The 8429-nt window shown below is 43.4% G+C and overlaps 1 pseudogene; it reads left to right on the top strand.

The window, feature by feature from the left end:
* Positions 1-7189: 7189 nt before the first annotated feature.
* LOC126288545 (5S ribosomal RNA) lies at positions 7190-7307 on the top strand (annotated as a pseudogene).
* Positions 7308-8429: the final 1122 nt, after the last annotated feature.

The raw sequence follows: 8429 nt of genomic DNA on the forward strand, positions 1-8429 counted from the left end.
TCCCTGCCACGTGTTCAGTTAGTGAAGATCCGGGTAGCTCATAAGCTCGCCGTTGAGCGCCCATAAACCACACACACACACACACACACACACACACACACACATACACACACATGCACGTGCACACACACGCGTCGAATTAGTGCTGATAATGCCTCTGTTCCTACTGTTGACACTGTTGATTGTTGGTTGATCGAGTAATACAGTTCTCTCATAAGTATTATCTGTTACACTGGATAATGTGACTTTGTATCGCTGAAGTCAATAATAGGAAATTTCATGCCTGCAAGCAAACTTGTGATTAGTATGGACGACGGATACCCCGTTAGCAAATACCTTCATTTCAGAGGCAGAGAAGAAGTAACCGAGCCGATGTATTGCCTAACTGCTCATCTGGCCACTCATATCCAAGACCCTCTACGGCGTTTCCTCTCTGAAGAAATTGTTACATTATAAAAGATTAAAAGTCCCTGTTGTTGCACGCGGAGAGTTTCATCGACTGAGGCATCAAGGTAAATTACAGTAAATTGCATTTTATTCTTCCCGAGACGACCAAGTAAAGACTAGATCACCTCTTATGTTCTAAATCTGTCTCTAAGTCCACACTGAATTTCTTCTCTGCAGGCCGCGACTTCTAATGTGCGATTTAAAACAGTGAAGTTCGGCGGGCTTTTGGGAATGCAACTACGACGCTACAATAATGTTTCAATACGAGGGATGCCAAATCTTTAATTAATCCAAACAAAAATGAGGAAAAGCATTTTTGTCGCTGTCAATCACATGCCATAGTCAGTCTAAACTCGTTCATCACAGTAACAATCGCGTAATCTGATTATAGCACTTCTAGTACCACAAGATTCACAAAATAACGGACAGTGTCTGTTACCATATTTCTTCAGTTCAGACAACCGTTTTATTAGTAAAAATAAAGCTTCAAATCATTTTTTTAAGGAAAACGAAGCATTCGTGATTAATTCGTGTTCATCTCAAGGATGGCATAGTTAGACCTCGCTACTTAGCTTCCGGCTTACATGCACTGGCACACTATCGTGATAGGTCGTTAATGTTCGTATCATTATAGACATTTTTTGGCTAACTTCTGTCGTTCAGTTTTTTGTAACTGAAATTCTCATTAGATATAGAGACGACAATAAGGGTAAATTCTTCAGCATTGTCGGATTGGTTTCTTAATTAGTTAAACAATAAATATTAATATTGAACGTTATGCATCTTGTCGTCTAATTTGCTATTGGATTTACTACGATCTGTAGTCGTTCAAGGACGGTTTAACCTTTTCCTGACTCGCAGTCCGCATGAAATGACCATCTAGCGTTTGTGGAATAGGCAGTCGATCTTTTCTACTGGCTTGCATCGCTGGAACTGTGTTTGTAGTACTGTTTGATTTGATAAATCATAACCAACAAAGTGACATAAACGCCGCAATGCTTACCGTTTTAAAATAAGAGGAATGTTTCGTAGGCATTTTCGCACAATTGGTAGTGGTATGTATAATGAAAGATACATATAGGTTGCTCATATCTCTATAGAATTTGTTCATTACGTCCAACTGCTGCACAGGGGATAGAATTAAATTTCTTCAGTGCAGAAGTATCTCCAGAAAATTCGTTCCGTAATTCCATTCATATTTGAAGCTAAATATTTGAGAGCGAAGCAAGAAATATTGGAGTGCTTAATACAGATAAAGGAATTCTTGTTTCAGAATGTTAGCTATCTCTGAGGACATCTTACGAGTTATTAGATTTTGCAGCTAAAAGAAAATCCGATATTTCAAGAAAGAAGTACCCTGAGATAAATTTTGTATCTTAGTAGTAATCCACGAACTTTCAAATCGAAACTGAAGAGTTTCCTCATGGGTCACTCCTTCTATTCTGTCGAGGAATTCCTTGAAAAATTAAGCTGATTCTTATTGTATTGTTGATTGCGTTTACTAAATTTATGGACTGATTTTTTTGGATTCATGAACATTTATTTTTATCTGTTATTACTATTATGTTGTAATTTTATGTACTCGCACGTTCCATGACCTTGGAGATTTACTCCTCAATTTGGTCCTACGGAACTTGACGTGTAAATAAATAAAAAACTATTAATTGATTTATGCTTATATTTTACACGTATGAGGGTAACCTATAGCAACTTCCTTTCTTGTATCACGAAGTATATTTACCTTTGGAGTATTATTTCTAAGCGTACTCATTAACGTACAATGAAGCACCCAGAAGTGAGAGAGGAAACGAAATTAGACTTAACGGAGTGAGACAATTACAACGATTACAGATTCGAGTCATATTTTCCAAGAACTTGGCACTAAGTTCCCACTTACCAGTATGACATTGCACCTTGTAATTACACATTTAAATAAACACAGTAACACACATTTAATTACACCAACTTTTAGAACAGGATGACACAGCATAAAATTTATTTGTATATCTATAAATTTCAGTTCATCGCGGAGTTTTAGATATTTTAAAATGGACGTCAGTATTCTGTGAACATAAAATGTAACGCCATCTGTTAGAAGCGTAAAGAAGTGTCTAGACAAATGCTTTCGGATAACACCATCACAGTCGTAAACGAGAATCACCATAACTTTAGACCGTTCCATTCACACCATCAACAGAACAGACTCTGCTAACGGTATATTACGCCTTCCACATCGCTGGCAACGGGTTCTACACAACGCTGGTGACTACTTTGAAGGACAGTAACAGGTGCAAATATGTAACTCTTTTGTTTCGGTTGTGAACAAATAGTTGCCACTATTTAAGTTCCAACCCTCGCATATTTAATTCTGTATGCGAAGCGTATTGTCTGTTCCGATATGTTTTCGTTTCATTATTAAATGAATCGAGACAGAATACAACTTAAGCGAACGTATTTAATTTTTCATAGACTAAGAGATACTGATACTTCAGTCCCCCGCGCACAAGGCAGAGATCCACAACGCGGAGGACGTACGTCGGAAGCCGAGGAACAAATTGTGAACCTGATCCACAAAGATCCTACTCAGAGTACGCCAAGTGCGTGTGTCGCACACTGTCGCCCATCGCACTTTGAAAGAGGAGCGTGTGCTGTCTTACTACGTTCATCGCGTACAAGCGTTTGAAGAGCAAGATTTTCCTCCGCGACAACAACTCTCAGAGTGGTTTTTTGTTACAAAGAGCGCAACATGATTTTGTAAACAAAATACTCGTCACAGATGAAACGTCTTTCACTTGCAACGGAATAAATTATTTCCATAACATGCCCCCTTGGTGTGTACACAACCCGGGCCAAATAGTAGCAATGTATTTTCTGCGCCGCTTTTCCGTAAATGTATTGGCTTGTATAATTGATGATTACCTTACTGGGCCTTATGTTTTACCTGCACGATTGACTGGTAACTATTACAGAACTTTGCTAGATTAAACATTGCTACCAACTTCATTAGAAGATATTCCGTTAGCTGTACCTAACACGTGGTTAATCGAGGATGGTGCTCCACCCCACATTGGTCACAGAGCACGAAAGTTTTTGAATAGACAATAGACAATAGACATTTCGCCATAAAGAAGCATGTGTCGAATCGAGTGGTGGGCGTTTTGAACACGTATTGCAGTATTGATGTGAGAGGAAACAAAGTAATATGGATTTCATTTTGGTTACAGTTCTGTTCTACAAAAGGAAAATAATCTGAATTTAAGTTTCGTTACGATATTGCTACAAAAAGAGGAAATAGGTGATTGTAATTAATGCACAATGAATTACGACGTAACTGGTTGATTTTGTCCTAAGGGAAACGTATTTTATACGATGTTAACATTTCTTTTCTACCATGACCTTCGCTATGGTAATGTTGTACAAAAAAGTCTCTTTGTGCGTAATTCATTGTTTATGGAAAACGAATTACACGTTCTTCACAACGCAATGGCTGTTTACATTGCTTGTTTCGGTAGCAGCAGATTGCCGTGCTGCGTCGTTGTACACGTCCAATGTTTACTTTTGTGGTTCGTCCGTTACCTTTCTCTGACGGACGCGTCGATTTCGGTAATACACAAGCCGGGTCGTGTGCCGTCAGTTGACAATGTAACAGAAATGCGTCTACTGACAATCCTAAAAATATCTGTCTTTTACGAATAGAAAAATGATACAAGGGCATTTCATTTGACTATTCTCTGAAGCACATAGAGATGTACCATCAGGATAATTTTGTAAGCTTATAGCGTTTACACCCTGTATGTTAAAGGGTGAGTGATCACTGTGTGTAGCCGCCACAGGTGGCCGAGCGGTTCTAGGCGCTTCAGTCTGGAACCGCGCGACCGCTACGGTCGCAGGTTCGAATCCTGTCTCTGGCATGGATGTGTGTGACGTCCTTGGGTTAGTTGAGTTTAAGTAGTTCTAAGTTCTAGGGGACTGATGACCTGAGATGTTAAGTCCCATAGTTCTCAGAGCCAATTGAACCACTTTTTTGATCACTGTGTGTACTATAACTAAGTTATTGTGTAGTCCAAAGTGATATAACCAATAACGTTTGGACACTTTCACCAACACTCCAGTGCTGTCGAAGTTTTATTTACTATTGATTTCACAATTGTTGGTACACTTGCAAGTAACAGTATTTTTCCGTGTACTCGAAATCTGATTATAACATGGTTTTGTGTAGTCGGATACCAACGATTACTTTTTTACACCATCAGTGCTTCTAAATTATAAAATCTCCACAGCCGGGTTATACACTGAAGTGCCTGAGCAACTGGTATAGGCGTGCGTATTCAAATACAGAGATATGTAACAGGCCGAATGCTGCACTGCTGTCGTCAACGGCTATATAAGACAAGTGTCTGGTGCAATAGTTAGATCGGTTACTGCTGCTACAATGGCACGCTATCAAGATTTAAGTGAGTCTGAACGCGGTGTTACGGTCGGCGCACGGGCGATGGGACACAGCATCTCTGAGAGAGCAATAAAGTGAGGATTTTTCCGTACGACCATTTCACGAGTGACTACCAGGAATCCGGTAAAACATCAAATCTCCTACATCACTGCGGCCGGAAAAACATCCTGCACGAACGGGACCGACAACACCTGAAGAGAATCGTTCAACATTTAACGTGACAGAAAGTGTAAATCTTCCGCAAACTGCTGCAGGTTTCATCGCTGGAGCATCAACAAGTGTCAGCGTGCGAATTATTCAACGAAACATCATCGATATGGGCTTTCGGAGTCGAAGACCCACTCGTGTACCCTTGATGACCGCACGACACAAAGCTTTACGCCTCGTCTGGTCCCGTCAACACCGACATTGGACTGTTGATGCCTGGTAACATGTTGCCTGCTCGGACGTGTCTCGTTTCAAATTGTATCGAGCGGATAGACGTGTACGGCTAGGAGACAACTACATGAATGTACGGACGCTGCATGTCAGCAGGGGACTGTCCAAACTGGTGGAGGCTCTACAAATAGTGTGAGGCGTGAACAGTTGGAGTGATATGGGACCCCTGATACGTCCAGATACGACTCTGACAGCTGACACGTACGTAAGCATCTGTCCAACCAGCTACATCCATTCATGCCTACCGTGCATTCCGACAGACTTGGGCAATTCCAGCACAACCATTCGACATCCCAACCGTCCAGAATTGCTACGGCGTAGCTCCAGGAACACTCTTCTGAGTTTAAACACTTCCGCTGGCCACCAAACTCCCCGGAAATGAACGTTATTGAGCATATTTGGGAAGCCCTGCAACGTGCTGTTCAGAAGAGTTGTCCATCCCCTCTTACTCTTACGGATTTGTGGGCAGGTCTGCAGGATTCAGTTCCCTCAAGCACTAAGTCAGACTTTAGTCGAGTCCATGCCACGTCGTATCGCGGCACTTCTGCGTGTTCGCGGGGGCCTACACGATATTAGGCAGATGTACCATTTTCTTTGGCACTTCAGTGTAGCTTCCTCTGGCTTGAATGCACGCACTGGTTCTGTTGGGGAGAGATAAAGCCTTTCTATTCTCTTCTGGACAATGTGGCCCATAAATATTATAACTGGTCCTTGATATCCTGGATAATGGCATCGCGACGGGGCTGACACCCGAGCTGGCCCGACACATGTTGTTTCGAGGACGTACCTTGGGAACCTGCTGGCTATGAGAGTACCTCAATATTATGTGTAGAGTTCATAGAGACACGTGCCATGTCTAGATGAGCACTATCCTGTTGATAAATTGCACCACGACACTGTCAGTGAGAGATAACGCTTGAAGACGCAGGACGATAGTGACGTACCGGTGTGATGTTAGGGATCACGTAATCAGAACCAGCCGTGACCTGAAGTCATACTCGATGGCTCCCCACACCGTAATGCCAAGAGTAACACCCAGTGCCTCTCCAAAGCATTGGAAGAATGAGATATCTCGCCAGGTTGCCGCTGTACTCACCGACGAAGACCATACTGCGTAGTGCAGAACCGCGATTCATCATTGGACACAGCGCAAGGCAGTTCATCAGCAGCCTATCCTTCTCTGTCATTACACCACTCCAAACGCGACCGTTAGTTTGTGTAGTGATGTTAACAACATCCTGTGTATGGGACAGTAGTCCGGCTGTTGCCAGTCTGCGATCACTAATGCAAGACAACACAGAATGTTGCAGTTGGCCTCGGGTGACAGGTGAAACAGCTGCAGTGTGTTTGTGCATAATATGGAGATCCTTATTTGCGATGATAAGACGCAGCCGACCGGAACCTTGACACGATTATGCCTGCCCTCCACGTTCCAATGTAGGCCAACATCGAAACACTAACACATCGTAACGTCCCAAAATTCTGGATAGTGCACGAGGCGACAAGCTGACCAAATAGAGGCCCACAATTAGGCACCGTTCAAGGTCTGTCAGGTGCTTATAACCTGGGCTGGACAAATGATACTCGCGTTCGAACGGTCTCCGTATTTGCTGATATCACGCAGAGATCGATTCAGCACCGAGTGCTACTCAAACAATAACATGTATTTGACTCACGTTGGGGGAGAGTATGCAATCGCGAGAACAATTTATATCTTTGCTTACAATTCAACGGATTTGTGAGACAAGCGGAAATGGTAATAAATACTACCACAGTACAAATTCCTATTATATTTGATCTAATTTACAATAAGAATTATCCGACAGAATTTGTGGATACATATGTAACATTTAAGCCAACGGCCTTGCCGCACTGGTAACACCGGTTCCCGTCAGATCACCGAAGTTAAGCGCTGTAGGGCTGGGCTAGCATTTGGATGGATGACCAACCGGTCTGCCGAGCGCTGTTGGCAAACAGTGAGGCAAACTGAGGAGCTACTTGATTGAGAAGTAGCGGCTCCGGTTTCGTAAACTGACATACGGCCGAGAGAGCGGTGTGGTGACCACATGCCCCTCCATATCCACATCCAGTGGCGCCTGTGGGCTAAGGATGACATGGCGGCCGGTCGGTACCGTTGGGCCTTCATGGCCTGTTCGGGCGGAGTATTTTACTTTTTATACAACATTTAAGGTGAATTTCATGTACAGCGAACAGGCAAAGCCCGAAATTTCTCGAGATGTGAAGCACAGCACTATTGACAACGCTGCCTCACAGGGTATGCAACATCTCTGTGTCCTTTGCAGTGTTCACTCAACATCTGACGCTGTTCACGCCCATTACACACCCTAGTAGCTATTCAACAACAATAAGCACGAACAACACTAATGCACTCTGGGTCCGTTCTACCAGTCACAGACAGATTCAACTTTAATAATTTACAAGAGTTGCCCAGAAAGTAATGCGCCACCTGCTTTACACCAACAATTCTTTATTGAGCATAATGAGAACGACACACAGGAAAGAATGTTGTTTTATCTATACACCATATTTTTCCGTGTAATCTCCACCCCATTCTATGACCTTCCTCCGGTGTGAAACAAGGGCGTGTACGCCGTGTCGGTGCCAATCCTTGTCCTGGTGGCGGGGCCAGTGCTTCACTGTGTCAATCACCTCCTCATCATCCTCAAAATGTCTTCCACGAATGGCATCCCTTAATGGTCCAAACAAGTGGAAGTCCGAGGGGGCTAGGTCAGGTGTCTCAGGTGTGACAGCTGTGGATGGTCTCCCCCATCGCTGCAAATCACAGAGCACCGCCGAACCGCCATCTGATGACCTCACTCTCCGTGGGCAGCTACTAACTGTACATCTGTCGACCGTAGATGCTCCATAGACTTTGCACAAGCGTTTATGAATGTTCCTCACAGTTTCTGCAATAAGAAATTCAACGACGCCCCGTTACTTGTAACGTATATCACCTGCAGACGCCATTTTGGAACTGTCCTGCGCCGGCCGGTATAGCCGAGCGGTCCAAATCGATTCAGTCTGGAACCGCGCGACCGCTACGGTTGCAGGTTCGAATCCTGCCTCGGGCATG

The sequence above is a fragment of the Schistocerca gregaria genome, chromosome 1 (assembly GCF_023897955.1).
Source record: "Schistocerca gregaria isolate iqSchGreg1 chromosome 1, iqSchGreg1.2, whole genome shotgun sequence".
Lineage (NCBI taxonomy): Eukaryota > Metazoa > Arthropoda > Insecta > Orthoptera > Acrididae > Schistocerca > Schistocerca gregaria.